At 42.3% G+C, this 18,363-nt stretch overlaps 1 protein-coding gene across 11 annotated transcripts in view; it reads right to left on the reverse strand.

Moving 5' to 3' along the window:
• The window catches only part of FAT3 (FAT atypical cadherin 3), a 399,343-nt gene that overhangs the window by 314,741 nt on the left and 66,239 nt on the right, over positions 1-18,363 (reverse strand). The window contains exon 1 of one of the 11 annotated variants that reach the window (XM_030955781.1): positions 17,972-18,257. The exons of the other annotated variants lie outside the window; for them this stretch is intronic. The gene's annotated coding sequence lies outside the window, so the exon portion shown is untranslated. Of the gene's footprint in view, positions 1-17,971; positions 18,258-18,363 lie in introns of those variants that run through there. 11 annotated transcript variants of the gene reach the window in all.

Here is an 18,363-nt window from a genome sequence, read left to right on the forward strand (position 1 = left end):
ATACAATAAACTGCTGAGGAAATTCAGCTAATGAAAATGAGAAATTCTAATGAGACAGCTCTCATGGGAAAATAAAGGGCTGGACCTTTTCTGTGATGTGCATTATTGAAACAATCAGACAATCACTGTATTGCTGCCTTTCATGAAGAGCACTTCAGCATCCTTTGTCTACACCACAATACCCATCTGTCCCCCTGCTAAGAGAGAGAATTTTTGCTGGCTTACAAAAGAGACTGATGCTACATTTCATATGAGCATCTAGACTTCTTTCACCACAGTTCAGCAACTTCCTAGAAATTCATTTTCCTATTCTTTGAAGTAAGGAAATGAATTGTCTTATCCTATTTGTCTCATTTTGTGGTATAGTTTCTCCTGTCCATGCCATGGTTCAGCATGAGCAGGTTTCTCTCTACCTTTCAGGGCCATCAACATCAGGTTTCCAAGTCCAGCATAACTGAAAATCAGTTTTCCTGAGAATATCATTGCTAAAAAAAAAATAAATTTGAAACTTTACTTTCAGCCCTACCCAATGTTACAGACTGCTGTGGCAGACAGGCATCAAAGTAGATATTTACAAAGCTCAGCGATTAGGGGAACCTAATGAAAAAGTTGTGTATATCCTAGGCAATAAAACACAACAACCTTATACTCCTATTCCATTTATCTTTTAATTTTTAAAGAAAGCTGGGGCTAAGACCTTATCTCAAACACACTGCTGCAAGCTCAGTCATGTCAATAGTCCACCAAGTCTGAGAGGTTCAGTGCAATCAATGTTAGTCCTAAACACCGAATTCCACCTAGAAGCAGCAGATGTTAATGTATGCTATTGAAAGCATGTTTTAGCTATGTGCACATATGTATACACAGACACACAGATTATGTCTTTTTAGGTAAAATTACATGGTTGGCACTGGAAAAATTGGACCTTCGCATCAGGCAGCACTTTCAGGGTTTGATTTCATCTCAAAGGCGGTATGCAGAGTTGTAACAAGCTCCCCATTGAAGTTATTCATCTATCCATATATATACATGGCTATCACCATTATATTATATGAAAGTCCCAATGGATGAGCTATTAAGCTGCCACTTGGGCAACCCAAGAATGTTTTATTCATTTACTGAATTCCTTTCTTCTGGGATATTTGTTTTTAAGAGTTCATAATACATACATACTTAACACACAGGAAATGTAATGAGATAGGTTACAGAAACAAAGTACAAAGCAACCCGCTGTAAATTAGGAGGCATTTCTTTAAAGGCACTTTTTGTCAAAAAATGTTATGTTTAAAGCGAAGAGAAAGTTTGTGACTACTTTTGCTTGATTTTAAAATGTTTGGGCAGGAGCTACTAAAATAAAAATTCCCTAGTACTGCTCAGCATGGTTAGTATGAAGGGAAAAAAAGGGGAAAAACATAAAGGAAATTAAATGAAATGGGAACAGGGAAAAAGGAAAAGGTGAAAGCTTTCTGAGAGAGGAAAATTGCTCTACAATAGCAGCAGAGACTTAAAGTAAACAAATCCCTTCTAACTACCCAACAAAGTGAAAAAACAACAACACAATATAGGAGTCCAGAATCTTTCCACTCTAGCTCTCATAAAATTCTCTGGCCTTGAAGTGGGAAGGAAAAAATGGAAAAATAAAACAGTGTGTCTTGATTTTTAATACTCTTTAAAATAAATCTGAATATCATGGAGACCTCTATGATTTTAAATTCAATTCATCATTTGACTAATTTTCCTTTGCTCCTTGAACAAAGTTGGCTAACTATATGAACCAAACCTTGCAGAATAGCTGCAAGGACCTGTAGGTGGTTGGTACTCCTTAGAGGAATTGAGAGAGGTATGATCATCGTTCCTTTATCTCATCTTGGCTTTGGCAACCTCCCGTCTGGGCTGCATCCAAACATAACACCCCACCAGACAGAGAAGGAAGGCTGCAGTCCCAGGAACTTCCAGGATTCCTGCACACCAAAAATGTGGTTCTAACTCAGTGTGCAGATATGAAAGAAGTGCTATCTGTTCCCTGGTTTGACTCCTTCTCCCTAGGCTAATTTTTCTAATTCCAAAGACCTCCACATCATAAAATACTCAGAAAAGAAAACAGTGCATATATGTCTTGGGTAAACAAGAGCCAAAAGCTCTTTTACAGAATATAAGGAACATAGCAGGCAAATTTCTTCAGCAAACAAGAGGAATAAGCTTTTAGTAGGTGACAGAAGGGATAACAAAACTGCCTTCTCCTCTCTCCCTACTTTGTCTCCAAGCCCAGTTATACTCTGAGAGCATGTTTCCAGTTAATTCTGGCAATGTGACTAGCTAATACAAAATAACCATTAAAGACTTTTTTACATGTCCTTTGAAGACGGAAGAAACTCATTTGTGCTTTAACTTCTAGCTTCAATGAAGGGTGAAGAACCCATTGGAGCTCATATACAGGTCCTCCGGGCTATGAGAAGGAAAAAAAAGTTTCTTGACTTCAGACAAATTTCTGAGAGTCAAGGTATTTATGCACCTACGTGTATGGCAAAAAAAAAAAAAAAAGGGGGGGGGTCAAGAAACCTTGACTGAAAGATTTTCATCTTAATTTGCATTTCTCTTGGTGAAGCTGGGAAAGGACACATGTCTCCTCACACAGGACAGGACTGGATACCTCATGGTATGGACAAATACTACAATTTGGAATTACTACTGCTTCCTTGAGAGAGTTGCCACAATTCCCTAAGCAGCTTTACAGCAAAAATGGTATATTTGAAAATGCAAAGGTATTTTTGGGGAGCAGAAGAACAGTAACATCATGTGCACATGAAGTCTAAGTAGTATGTAGAGAAGTCACGCATCTGCTCCAGAACAGAAGCTCTTGATTTCTTTGGAAGTGGCCTTAATCTTTCAAGGTAACTCCTGCCATTCAAACATCAACATCAGCAACAGCTAATCTAGTCTCATGGTCCAACCATCAAAACACAAGGCATGAAACCCCTTCTCAGTCCTCTTTTCTATCAACAACAGCAAAAGGTACAGAAGGTTCGGACTACACAAAACCTTCTGTATGACCAGGCATTGGGAGCTGCAAAAAGGATACAAGGAAGTTTGCAAAGCATTGTGGTAGGTCTGCAGTTGTCACCTATGAAAGGCTTGCATCAAGATGCATCAGTGATGGAAAAAGAACTGTCAACAAATCCATTGTCAATATTGCAACCAGGAGGTAAGAGTCCATGTATGTCGGTGCCCTCTTGGAAGAAGTCTCTTCCATAGCACAGAACTATTGAAAACTCTTCTGAACTCGTGGGAATTATTATTTAGGCATTTGGAAGATATCAATCGAGGAGTTTAAAGACCAAGGTGTCATTCTACCTGCAAAGTTGAAACACAGACTAGAGAGACATGGATTTTTTAATTCTCCTCTCATTACACAGGCAATATCATTCGCATGCAGTCCAATTAATAGTGAGTAAGGGAAAAAAGCATGCTTGAACAACACTTCCCCTAGCCAGACAACTTCCTTACACTACACAGTAATTCACCCAGTTAGGAAAGGCTAACAATTTACTGGCCAGGAAAAGAAGTCAGAATAGGAATTTAGAACATGTGCCATACAGAAATGAATTAAAGATTTGTGTTCCAGTCTAGGCAGGAGGCGAAAAAAACCTTAGTGACACTGACAGATTTACAACAGGAGATATATTCATGGAGCTACCTGCTCCCCGATGAGCACGAAGATCTGCTTTTCCATATATATGATTATATCATGATGTGTTTATCCCCAGAAGAGAAGGTGAAGGCAAAATGATCATTTCTGCAGAGTAAGCCCTTGCAAAAGACAGCCCTATAAATCCTAACCTTTCTCAGAGCTGCAAATCCTCCTGCTGCCTGCATGTCATTCCACACAGGAGACAAGCCGCTCAGCGTGTAGCAAGTGTAATTCAGGCCGTCCCTAGGAAGTGAAGATTTAGCCACCCAGCCGTATGTTATGAATAACTTTGTTTTGCTAGCAGGTGCTGGGGATTTTTTCCATACAACACCAATTTTTGCCAAGTATCAGTTCATCAGCAAATGCTTCCACCTGTGAGCAGGGGCTGAGCATCATTTTTCTTCCCAAATAAAGGGTGCAAAGGGTCTGTTGGACTCTCCCTTTCTCAATGAGGATGAAACGTGGCTTGGGGAAAATGTAGGAGGAGGGGAGAGGAATAATTTGCCACCATGTGAGATCTGTCAAAAGTGAATTCCTGGGAGCCACCTTACAAAGGATTTGAGTTTGTCCCTTGGTGGTCTGCCTCCAGGGAAACAAAGGCTGCTATCCAGTTTTCACGCTTTGTGTATCTCAAATCCCCCCTGGCTCCTGGTTCTTAGTCACTGTAAAATGGGGATGCTTTGGGGCAGTTTCAAAATGAGCCAGTTATTTTCACGGGAGTTTCCTTATGGAACACATTCAGTGATACTATTTCTTGCTTATCTGGCCTTCCCCCCATGTATTATTCATAAATCTACTTTGACCCCCATCCAAGGAGTTCTAGCTTGAAAGTTTTCACGGTGTAATGTCAGCAGCAAAAATCCAGCACTGATGAGTCCCACTCCTGTCACTGCTGGTCTTTCCCCAGCTCTCCCTTCACCGCAAGTAAATCTGGATCCCCTCCAAGCAGACAGCTTTTTACCAAGCTGCACCTCTGATCCTTAGGGGCAAGAACTCTACCCATACACCCAGAGGCTGCTGAGGATGGGGAGCAGGACCACAGCCTGCCATGGGGCACATTCCAGTTGCATACAGTGGGACTTGAGCGGTGATTTGACTGGGCTTTTTGCAACTCTGCCCTTACCATAATGCAAATAATAATGCTAAATAATAATAATACAACAATTGAGGTGAGATAGTCTTTGTACAAAACCCTAGAGCAACCCAAATCTCAGCTTTTTTACAGTATCTGTTGAAACACAGCAATGAAATAAACATTTTTTGAGCTGCAGCACTGATGCGATGTACCTGCAGCTTAAAAAACATATTCCACCTTTGCCACACAAGGCTCAGTTCCCACCATGAACTCTCTTCCATGGTTGTTTTCCTGCAAACTCACACCCACTAGTCCCAGCTGCTGTTGGTTGCTGCCTCTGGTCTGCTCTGTGTTTGGGACACTGCACATACTCCTTCTGACAGCTTGCAGAGGCTTGTATAAACTATTTGGATACGGTTTATAGTAAGAAAGAAGTCCATGAGATTTACAACTACTGTTTCCAGGGCCATAAATAGGTATGTAGGTATAAGGACAGCAGAAAACTGTTACTCTCAGAGGAAAAAATACTATATATCTCCCTCAGACACTCTGTGTGGGGAGGCAGGGCAGCTCAAATGGTCCAGACCTTTATAGATGAGCAAATGAAGGGAGATTGAAAATAAGAGATGCATATACAAAAGCTTCTTCACTGCTGACACCTCAATACAAAACACATGACATAAAATGGAGATTAAGGAAAAACACTGTCAGGTTGGACTAGATGATATTTAAAGATCTCTCCCAACCCTAACCATTATATGGTCCTATGATTATGAGATGCCAAATCAAAATCATGATAGTCCAGTAAGGACTTTACAAAGTGACTGTAGGATAAAGCTTTTCACTCTACACAAAAGAAGACATATGAGAGTAGCCAGGTGCCTTTAAATAAAAACACAATTAAACAGAACAATCACTTGAGAACTAGCTAGATCTCACTAACCTAGTCAGGAAGAAAGAAAGAAAAAAAAAAAAAACCTGAGGCTAGGAATTGGATTATTGGTTTTGCAGTGCCACATCTCTTCAAGAGAGCTGTGACACACAGCAACAGAAAGAGATCATGATGGAAGTAGAAGGAGAAAATATTTTGATTGAGATTCTCAACAAGTTTGAAATTTGAGAACAAAACCTAGATTTAGCAATGAACATTTTTCTTTTGGTAGGGCACGAATCTGCAGGGTGCTGGCACTTCCCGCTGTGTCACAGGCTGACATGGAGCTGCTTCTGGAGCAACACACCGGAGCTGCCTCCAACCAGCTAGAGATCTCCACATGGGTCTGGCTGCTAGGCACTGCAGAGCAGCCACCTTTCTGAAAGCCAGCTCCCCAAAATCTGCCTGTCAGTGGTCCTCTGATGAAACAGACTCTGAAAACTTGGACAAACTGTAAAAGCCCACAACTGTTCACAAGAAGAAAGAAAGAAACAAACAAAACCAGCAATTGTTGATAAATGCAGTGGCTGCTCTCCAACTTTTTCTGAAAAACAAATCAGAAAGTTTGTCACTTGTTTTAAGAGGCAGTATTTAGAGAGGGCTTTTGCCATTGCTTTTTAAAATTACATCCAGCTCTGGCCATAGTAGTTGGATAACCTGCCTAAGTAAAAAGCAATGCACAGCTACAGCAGGTCAAATAAATGATACTTTCTCGCAGATAACTGAAATACATACTGCAGATATCATGTGGGAAATAGGTTTAAGGCTGACTGCATCTACTTTTCTAACAGTTCTGAGAGAAACCTAGAAATTTCCTTCCAGCTCATGTGTTAAAGTTCAGTCACTGCAAGAAGAAAAGCTCTCCAAAAAGCTGGCCTTGGACAGCTATCTGCATTAGAAATGCCCAAATCCATACAAGGTGCTAAATCCAATTATTTTGAAGGGAAAATAATAACATACTATTTTTGATGCACACAAGGGCGTGCTTGTGGCACTCAGAGAGACAGACCTGTCTTGGCTGTGTGGAAGAGCCTCTGGTGCCACCTCCACCAGTCACCACCACCCAGAGAGCAGCCCTCAAGGGAAAAGCACAGCACTGGAAGTCTTCAGCATCCTGGAACTCCTTCGACATTCAAACATTTCATCCATACTGAAACCACGACTCTGTGCCCCCACCCCCCCTCCAATGGTTGGCTCATGCACAGATATTTGAGATGATAACCATTTTTTAGCTAACCATACATTAACTCAAACCACCACAGCTTCAGCTTTCCAACTCAGCCAGTTCAGCCACCACAGCTGGGAGTCCCTCAAAGCCAGTTGCGTGTTTGGAAAGGTTCAGCTTTGCAGACACGGCTCAATTAAAAGCTCCACAGAGCACAGATCACTATTTAAAGTGGAACTGTTCGCTTTTGTTTATTTATAGCAAAACATTAATTGCTAATCACATATTTGTTTGCTGGAAAACCAAGGCTCCAAAATAAACACCAAGTTTAAAGACTGTTCACAGAACACTGAATGGTATCAGGAACAGTGCTAAAAATGTAAATCAGAAACATCAAAACACATCAGGACTTCAACTGAAGGAACAAACAACCCATTATTTCTGTGCCAAAAAAGAGGTTACCCATAAGTCACCAGTTACCCACAGAGTCATCTACAGTCCAGCAGTTATTTATGTCCTGAAGAATAACAGAGACCATGGCAGAGTATCTGTTGAAAATATCTTCATGGCAATCAGCACATGTTAGATTAAATGAGGGATCTCTTAATGCAGATTTTTGATAATCACCTTGGAAAGGTGCCTTTAAAATATTTGGCAGAAGAGGCAGAACCTCAGAAAAAGTGCATTTTCCTTTACAATCCAGTTTCAAATGTCAAAATCATACAAAATTTGAAAAAGAAGAAAAAAGAAACTCCGCGTTCTTTTAGCTCTCCTCACTAAAAGAGCTCCATGCTTCCCTCTGGAGAAGCATGTTTCTCAAATATCTACAGGAGCAGTGCATGGAAAACCAGGGGAAACAGCCATACAGAGCTACGATCTGCCCTTTCTCTATGAAAGGGCACAGCAGTCCAGGCTTCATGGAGAGCCTCACAACCAGGCACACTGGGAAGCAGGAACAAACTTCCATGGCAGACTGCAATCTACCTCCTGAAATCCCTGTGGGTACTGGACTTCTCTGAGGCACCCACACTCACTGGCTGTCACATGAGCTTCAACTGCAAAGTGCCTCTACCTGCCCTGACAGCTCTACCCTTGAGGTCCCCAATTTTCGTGCATACTTAAAGGCCAGGTTAGTGCAAACACTTAGCCCATTTCCAGCTGAGGCAACAGGCACAGTGTCTCAAGCCCCTTGCTCCAGGGTGCACAGAAGAAGCCTCCCACATACTCCAGCTCTCAGTGCCTTGCTACACTGCCCTTGATACCTGCAAAATCTAGGGCAGGAAGGTTTCCCTACAAAGCAACACTCGCCAGCATTTATGGCCTAAACTCCCTGAACAGAGGGTCATACAGTTGTGTTTCTCACCACCACTGCCATGGCTACCATTCAAAACTCATCAATTATTCACAGTCGGGAGCTTGGGCTTGGTCAAGAGTTTGGGTTAGTCTTCACAATCACATGCAGATCTTGGAAAGTTAAGTGGACACTGATGGTGAAATGGAGACCAGTAAGGCAGAGGTAATAATAATAACACCAGCAACAAGAGGGTTATGACTCCATTATGTTGCTTACAATGGCAGCCACCAAGAAAAACAGCTGGATCTCAATGTCTCATCCTTTTCCATTTGTTCTGCTGGAGTCAGGATCACATGCAGCCAAAGGTCAAGTTGCAAAGCCTGTGCTCCAAAATCCCAGGCACATCAAACACTGCCTGGAGTAAATCACCTAAACGTGGAAGGCAAAGTCAGGCCCAGTCCCCCTGACCATGAATTCATCCTCTCTCCCTCTTGTGCATCAGTTTGCTGTCAGACTCCTTGGTCTGAGTATTCCCTGCCTGCTGGTGCCACACCGAGTCCCTGTGGATAAATCTTCCTAATAGAGTCACCCCATCCCTTAGACACCTGGACAAGCAGAGAAACTGCTAGTGAAGTGACCACATCACATGCTGAACATCCAACCCCACGCTTGACAATAAATGGGGCAGATCCCATGTCCCCACGCTGCTGACACATGTTCCTAAAACAGTCACTGGCTCTACACCTTCTGTTTGTTCACCCAGAGGGGAATAATCAGTGCTAGCACCCCCATACTGTCCCACTTGTTCCCTCAAAACCCAGGCATGGCTTTGCCATGCTGCTCCATCACTCCTGCCTCACCCCAAAGGTGCTGTGATGGTGTGCAGCTCCAGGAGCAGCGCTAGGGTAGTGCTTCTTACAGCATCCCACAGAAGCAAGCTCAGACCACATATTCACCATTTTCTTTCCCCTTTTCTTCTGACAAGAGAAGGGGAAAACTGCTCAGATGAAATAAAAAGGACTCCAGCCTAAATAACAACTCTTAACTCATGCCCAGTGAGGCTATCTGCTCCTGAATTTGAAACCTCAATTTAAAATGAAGTTCCACAAAACAAGGCACTACTTGCAAATAGCTCTTCCTCAGGCTCCACCATGCACTGACTGAAAGTCAGCTGCCATTTCAACCTGACCCCTACAGATCTCCAGAAAGGTAAAAAAAAACAAAAGAAGTTGTTTTGGAGAGCATCAGGTCAAAGATCAACATCATTGGGAATAATTCAACCTGTTTCCTCTGTGTTTTTAAGATGAAACTATGCAGGGGGAAAAAATTATATAAAATAGCAGTGCATAAGCTTAGAAAGCAAACTTACAGATCCAAAACTAAGGGGGAAAAAAGCAGCATGCCTCACTTGTGAAACTATTATGGGTAAGGACAAAATATCTGTATATAATATTGTTCTGTACCACTTTGATGGGAAAAGACTGCCAATAGCTTTCGGCATACGAAAGCTGCTGTGAGGACTTCAATAAAACTGAGTATACTGTTAAAAAACCTTCTCATATGCATCCCCAGAACTTATCTTCAAATGCCACTTTATTAAATTTTGTATTCTCCGGCTTTTGGAAAAATGCTTTTATTTTATTAAATGAAATTACACAATATATTATTTCTCTGAAGAAAAAGCATCAGTAGGAATACAAAGTAGTTCTTTCAACACTAAGAAACACACAACGTTTTGAACTTGAAACTAGCTTCCAGTGAGAGAGCACACTTCTAGTTTGACTGAGGGTGTACACACACACAGAGCATTTCATTTTGCCCAGTTGCCCTCATACCTCATGTAACGACACAGCCTGTGACAGTTACAGACATTTCAGAGCTTAAACCCTCGTTGCTGTGTTTCTAGGGAATATCCCAAGGTCTAACAGGGTCTTGAAGGACACGAAAGCATTAATTCTTTTTTTGACATGCAAAAATACTGCTCCCAAGCAGATGTTCCTCAAGTGCATACGAAAGCATCCTTTGCAGCCAGTGGAACAATGAGATGTGCAAAAAACATGGAGGTAACACACAGAGAGCTTCATGCCCACGTGCAGCTTCACTGAAGGGCCATGACAGACGGTGCATCACCGTATGAGCCTGGGCACCACAGCCTGGAGGCTCCTACCAACTTCTTTGCAAGAGTTACAGACACTCTGCACAACTAAACCTAATTATATTCAGGCATAATCCTTTCATGCCACAGCTTGGTGATCACTTTACAGCAGGATAAGCCACCGTGGCCACCAAAGCAGCTGTCCCAGGCTCACGCCCCTGCTTTTTCCTTTTGTTTCTTTTTTCATTTTTATTTTTTGTTGCTTGTGTTTGTATGCATGGTTTTGGCATTGGTTTTGTCTTTGTTATTGTTGTTTTGGTTTAGTTTGGGTTTTGTTTATTTGTTTTCTGTTGATTTTGTTCTCAGTGGGGATGGAGCTGCCCCATTGCAAATATGCCTGTGAACAAAAGGGAGGGAGGGAGATGGGAACGGGTGCCTGGGGCAGGCAGGAACCTTCCCAAGTCCATGGCAGCTCAAACTGTTTGTTAAACAACAGCCGGAGTTGAGGCAACCAAGATGGTGTGTAAAGAGCAGAAAGTACCTTTGAGAAACATACTGAACACTATCAAAATACCCAAGCCTTAAATAGACACATGAAGTATTTAAATGCTTTCACACTCATAACAAGTTTTGTTTACTGCCCAGCATTTAAACAGCTTTTTCTTTACTATTGTAAAATTGTTCCCAAACAGTGTGAATTCCATGTTACAATGAATAGTAGCGCTCTAACCCCTATTTACAACCCATTCAGCAACATAATTCCAGAAATAGCATGCAGGATTTCCACACTCTAAAAAATAAAACCCGTTCTTGGCTCAAAAGAACTTGTGCAAATTAGCTGACAAGAATCACTTCCTTTTGTTCTTCCTCTCAAGTATAGAATATTAAAGGAAAAAGAGAATCACTAACCAGGCAACATGAAAAACTTTTATTAAAGCCATTAGAACCACGAAGCATTGTTAACGTCCCTCTCGTAATTATATGCAAAATGTTCAGTAACCAAGGAAACAGTGTAGTAATGAAGTTGGAGACTACTGTATAAATGCACCTTCTAAATCACCACCAAGAATGTCTATTCTGGAGGAACTGGCCAGTTTATTAGTGTGTGACACCCCTGATCGCTTAGACATGCTACAGCTTAAAAACAAAAAGCTAACAAGCTACTTTTACATAAAGGGCCCTTTTGTTTCCCGTGTATGAACAGCCCCTTCTTAGCATCTAGTTACAGAGTTCCTCTGCAGAGTTGAAGATTTCTCTAAGCCTGTATTCACCTTCATGGGAGTTGTTCAGTAATGATGGCCACTAATTAAATTGCATAGCCAGCAATAAATGAAGCAGAGTCCTTTGCCCCAGGTTCTCAGCAAACTGAAATGTACAACAGGAGAAATACAGAAACTGTGCTCTTCTCTGGACCCCATTGGTCTGAAATCCATTTCATTGGCACCAAGCACTACTGCATATTGACTCATCCCCACATTATTAAAATTAATTCAAAAACGAATACTTATGCTCCAATATCAACAGCTCATGCTCTGGGATATTTCGTAGGAAGGCAGGCTACAGTGAGGAAGCCAATGCAAAATTAACTACTGCTTTTTGGTGTTAGCACTTAGAGCATCATGCCAAACCCCAGGATTCTCAGCTCAATTTCAGAAAGCATTCATTTATTCTCCTGATTTCTGTGGCAGCTTATTCCCCCAAATAACCACTGAATAGAAAGCAGTCCCAGTGGGTTCAACCACTCTGTCATGCTAAGGATGAACTTTGGTATTCCTCTCTTCCAGTACTTGTGACAGTTTATAGGAGCACATACCTCAACATCCCAGCTTCTCCAGATGCCCCCACAGTCTTTCTATGTGACCTTTACACTCCTTTTTTTCCATGACTGACCAACAACACACACAGTAACAGAACTCTGTCACTATCCTGGTATGCTTTCAGAGATGCTGATTTGGTAAAAGAGGTTTCACCAATACCTTCATGCTCCCTCCTCTTTCAGGCCTTGTCTCTTAAATTTTCTCAAACTTTATTCCTTTCCCAGTGTAACCCTTGTCACCTCTGTAAGATCTAAAGACAACTTGTCTGCCCTGCTCTTTCCACTCACACTGTTAAGTTTTTTGGTTTGTTGTTTGGTTTTGGTTTGTTTTTTTTTTTGGGGGGTCTTGTATCATTTAAAGAACTTTCACAGCTTCTTATTCTATTACTTTTTTAACACTTCCCCTCTTCCAGACTGTGTAGGGTCGATCCTCATTTTTACACCCTGAACAGCTTCATCTCCTGGAACTCCTCACTGCTTTGTCTGCTGCTTTCTCTTCTCAAGCTCCAAAGCTCACTTTCACATACCACAAAAAAAAATCTCGCCCAATTAATCTTTTAACTGGCTCCTATGCCTAAAATGCTTTCTTAAAAGGCTGTACAAGTTAGGGCCATACTCTCTGTCAGTATAGCCCAGTTGTAAAGCATGTCCTAATGGGAATTTCTGCATTGTATCAGTATATCTAAAAGTCTGGCTTATAGCACCATAATTATCTGATTAGCAGACTGGCTAAACCCTTTATTTTCTAAAGGCATCACCCTGTACTCTTGTACTCGAAGCAGCCATGCACTCAAAGCATTTAAGCAAGTGAACTTTCTCATTTCCATTCCATTTTACTGTATGGTCAGCTCATCCACCAGCTTTGGTTTTTTATTTTGCCTATGACCAACAGCCATGACAGCAGCAATGCCAAGAGTATCAAGCCTCTCTTAAAAGCCACATCAAAGATGGAATACCTAGAAACACTACATCAATGAAGTCCGAACCCAGTAAGGGTCACAACCTGTCAGTGTTGTGAGAGCTGGTACAACTCTGTCAGGCACTTTCCACTTAATGCAAAAAGTTACTATTCCAATCAAGGCTGCTTAATTCAGAAAACTCTGAATTAAACAAAAAGCCTGGAAGGGCATGAGGACATTTCAGCAACTTCCCAAGATGATACTGGTTATGCAGAGTCACCAAGAACTCAGCAGCAAGGAAATGCTAAGGCAATTTGAATTAATTAAATCTTTAATAGGCAGGCACTAGAACCAAAACTGTAAATATTAACTGCCTCCACAAAATCCACTGCCAAAAGGGTAGCTTGTCCAGCCAAGTCAACAGCACCCTCATTTTCAGAGGTACGTGGCACCTATAGCTTGGTTCAGTGGCAATGTCACTGTTCACTAATATGGGAAACTTGAGTTCTGCACCTCTTCCTGTTTTAGTTTACTTATTGTGGTTTATGCTTATCTGTCTGCCATAAATGTCATGAGGTTTAATTAGTTTTGGTCTGCAAAACACCCTGAGTTCCCCTGGAAAAGCTGTATATGTAATCACAGTAGGATCCCTGAAAGATAAAAATTTCTTGGCGTCCCCAGAGGATCCAGCACAAGCAGCCAGAGGACAACTCCAAAGACAAGGTAGTCGAAGCACAAAATTCTGCAATCTCCATCCGTAGCTCAAGAATCAAAAGTTTCAGGGGCAGTATTTTGGTGCAACACACAAAAGAACTGCTGTAGGAGTTACAGAAAAGTGCTGGCAAAAACATTATCAACATCATCTTTCAACATAAATAAGGCAAGTAAAAAAAAATCAATGCAACAAAAATGTTAAAATGGAAATATTAGGGGGAAAAATTGAAATCAACAATACTAACAAAAGCACCATGTGGGTTTCTTAAATATCCCAAACAGCTTAAAGTTGCCCAGACTCCTGCATTCATTAACTGTTCAGGACACAGATTTATTTATTTATGGCTCAGAAAAGAATTCCCAGCTCAGAAGCTTTCCAAAGAACAACCCTCCCCAGTTCTGCATGGGCACCTCAGCCAACTTGTCCTGCCATTTCTTATTCTGATGCTAATGCAGTTCAAACAACCCAACCCTGCATTTTTTATCTATGCAATAAGCCTATCTTTAGGTCACTTAGTTGTGTCAGTTTAAACCACAACATTCTCACAGAGAAAAAAATCTCATCTTTTTTTTTTTTTTTACTTCTAGGGACAGAGAAGTCAGAAGGAAAAAAAACCAGCTTATTATAAAAATACTATTTTTTGTTTGCAGTGCTTAATTCAAGCCCCTCTGAAACCTGTGTGAATTTAAGCAGCAGTTGAACCACAAGAAACAACAAATTTTAATTAAGATTTGCAGTTACCTTCAATGCAAGGTACCCTGAGAAAACCTGACCATACACAGGCCTATCATATAATGATACAATATTATTAGGTCTTATCAAAGTCTGCTGGAATAAAGGCCAAGATTCTATTGATCTCTGTGGGTTCCAGATCTCTCTCCTTTGTAAAATAAGCCTGGATTCTGCTATTCCAGTTTTCACAAGTATCCACATAGGAATAGTCACAAGGCTTCTCACAAGAGGGAAAAAGGGTGAAGTTGAAGCCATCCATAAAAGGTACTGGATTTATTCCAGATGTGGAACTGTTTTTAATTAATTTGGAAGCATTTGAAGTATTCCCTCATTAAATATGCTTTGCATTTTACACATGTACATAAGAGAGCAAGAAAACCCAAAACTGAAGCCAAAATCATAATATCTTATTAAAAAGACTCTGACACCACTTTTAGCAAAATTAGGCTCATACAAAGACGAGATTTACAGCACTGCCATAACTCACACCAACATCCAAAGCATGCAGTTCCTGCACTGCCCATCCATCCCTAAGCAACCTCACCTTGACTTGGAGCACTCACTGGTTGGGAGCTCCCCTCTCTCCACTCAGCCCTGCACCTTACCACACAGGACACTTCCCACTGGCCCATCCCCATCACATAGAGCAATCCTTGAAGTTCAAGACACCAGTTCTTGTCACAGCATATACCACAGCACAGTTAAGAAGGCCACCACGCACAGAGTATCAGCACAATATCAGAAGGCTTCAACCCAAACAGAGTAACACAACACCTCATCAGAAGGCTGCAAGCATCTGCTCTACTTGTTCTTTAGCCCAACCTTTTACACCCTTGATTGTTCATGCATTGCACCTGTGTGCCCTCTGTTCCCTTTGTGATTGGTCACTGCACCAGGTCTCATTACCTCCAATGCTGCTCACCTGCCCTGCACAGCTGTACCGACTGGGGATGAGACTCAGCCGTAGCCCCACTTCCAATTACCACAAACTGTGTGCCTACAAGTTCTCTACAGAAAGATTTATTATAAGTTGTTTCATCCATGTACCAAATCATCAATACTGGTAAAAATCATAGGATATCCTGAGTTGGAAGGGACCCAGAAGGACCACTGAAGTTCAACTCCTGGCCCTGCACAGGACAGCCCCCCAAGAATATGACCACATGCCTGAGAGTGCTGTCCAAACGCTCCTTGAACTCTGTCAAGCTCGGTGCTGTGACCACATCCCCGGGGAGCCTCTTCCAGCTCCCAACCACCCTCTGGATGAAGAACGTTTTCCTGATATCCAACCTAAACTCTGCCCAACACAGCTTCATGCCATTCCCTTGTTTTCCTGTCACTGGTCACCAGAGAGGAGAGATCAGTGCCTGCCCCTCTGCTTCCTCTCACGAGGATGATGAAGATGACAATGAGCTCTCCCTCCAGTAGCCTCTTCTGCAGGCTGGAGCCCGGTGAGAGGGAGGCTGTGCATAGCGGCAGGTTCACAGGCAGAACTCCAGCTCAGACGAAGCGTGGGCACGTTTCTGCTCCGTCTAAACCTGTCTCAGGACATCACCCACCACAGCAGCGGGATGCTCCTTGGGAAGAGCACCCGTATCAGCGCACACTACGCTCCAGCGAGCACCGCTGGATGTTGGCGGCACCCAGGGGGTGCCGGCTGTGTCCGTGCTCCGTGCACACGCACCCGCGGCCAAGCGGCTCCCGGTGTTCCCGGCGGTGCCAGGCACCGGGATAAGCGGCTCTCGCCTCCCCTCTAGCGGCTGACCTGCTGCCGGTCCCGCCGGCGCGGCCACGGGCGGCACGGAGCTGTGTCCTGGGCTGGCACTGCCACCGCCACCGCCGCCCGCGCTCCGTGCCACGGCCCGACAGCAGCACTGCTGCTGCACAGGGAGAACGCACAGCGCACAGCTGGGCACAGCTGGGCAGAAGCGCAGCTCTCCTGCTTCCACCGAAGCCCAAGACTTCCAGTTTGGAGAGCAGGTGAGCCAAACTGCCATACAGTATGAAGACCCACCACTAAGTTCAGAAGAGTTCTATTTTTAATTGTCTCTCTTAGGCATCCAAAAGAATCGTGTATTTGGTGGCAACAAAACACTCCAACTTTTCCTGCCCTAAGACTAAGTTTTATATCAGACAACAATGGTCTCCAAGGGTCAAATTTCATTCTAGTGATCACCAAGCAGGTCAGTTTCTAAGGGATCACAATTGTGCCAAGCACTACCAAACTGTGTATGATGTTCTGTTCACAACCAGCACAGAAACATTAACTTCACACTTCTTCACAAGTCACTTTTTTTTTCCTAAAAAAAACCCCAAGCAGGAACATTCCAGTTTCTTTCCTTTGGTTGCCAGTGCTAAAATATGCTAACAGCATTAAGGCAAGGGACGACTTGAAGAGCTCACAATCTGTATTCAGCATAATTAGCAGATGCCAATTTAACTTATTACTGCTTCTTATACTGCTTTCTATGTTATAAAAAGGGTATCAATGAAAACCTGTTATCTAAATGACTATTTTCTCAATGCTGATATAATGCAACAATAATGGGAAAATAAGAGTCACAAAGCATGTGTTAGGAAATACCTAGTAACGTTTATAAACAACCACAGTACAGAAAGAAATGAATGCCTGCAGACAGGACTTTTCTCTCTTCCTTCACACTTTGTATTTTTAGACTGTTTTCAAAGTAATTACATATTTGGTGGCATTCCTGGTTATTCAAATAAGCAATGCAACATTCCTGGTAAAGCGACACCACTAAATCAGGTTGCTCAACTGTCTCAGCCACTTATGATTGCAAAGCATGAGAAATGAGCACACTTAAGATACGTTTTCCATGCAGAGAACTAACAGCTAAGAAGTATGAACACAAATAACTGAAAGAAAGCAAAGCAAGCCCTAAAATAGCCCTTTCCAAAATGCCAAATAACGGGCTGTGTGTCACAGCTAAGGGGACAGTAACAGAGAGCACTTCTGCCTGCCTGCAAAGCAGAAACACATTAACACATTTTATAAAACAATGCCCTCTTGAACTAAGAGGCTGTTGAAAGATGCATCCAGCACGCACACACAAAAAAGCAGTGCGCACCAAGGTTGTGCATTAAACAGGTTTCTAACACATAAATGACATAATGATCCAGTCCAGGCATCATTCACTGCTAATTCTTCTTGGTGAAGATGCCTTCCTGCATACAATTCTGCATATTACAATGCAGAGCAAAAAAATATTTTAATAAAGTATCTTCTGACTCTCAAGCTAAGTTGAAGAGCCTTGTAAGGCTACGCTTCTCCACAGCTTTAATCGATTTCAGCTATAACTTCATTTGCTATGCCTAACAGACAGTGTAAACTTCACCCTTCCCAAGAATTAAGAAGAAAATAACATTTCATACTCCCCCACAAGCAGTGTATGGAAAGCACAAAACAGAACTGCTGCACACATACCCCCCAATTAAACTGGTCTCTGTGGAAACTAATAACTTTCCACAGTATGCACTGTAATCCAAGTAATAATTTTAAACAGGCATAAGCTGCAGTGTGCTGAACTACGGCATTCTTACCTTGAGAAGGGTGCTTGAAGACATTTAGTTACAGTTAGAGAGGAGAATGTGCATGTTGCCAAGTGTTTGCCATGCATCAGGGCTATGCCTTACCCCACATCTGCGCACACACATCAACTGGGTGCGAGTGCTCCCCAGGTAGAGAAAGAGCACCAGAAAAGATAAGCAGCAGCGATAATGCCCCAGCTTTATGTCTCAATCAGTAGCAAGCTAAGCTGGAGAAACCATTTTAGATGAAAAGCGAAACAATTCCAAGAAACAAGATCTTTTTTCTCCTCTGGATGCAAAGAGCTTTGCTTGGGTGACCTATAATACCTTAACACAAAAATCTTCACAACCCACCTCCCTCCTGAGACACAGAGTTGCACATGTCAAATGACACCACAAAAACA

This window comes from Camarhynchus parvulus, chromosome 1 (genome assembly GCF_901933205.1).
Source record: "Camarhynchus parvulus chromosome 1, STF_HiC, whole genome shotgun sequence".
Lineage (NCBI taxonomy): Eukaryota > Metazoa > Chordata > Aves > Passeriformes > Thraupidae > Camarhynchus > Camarhynchus parvulus.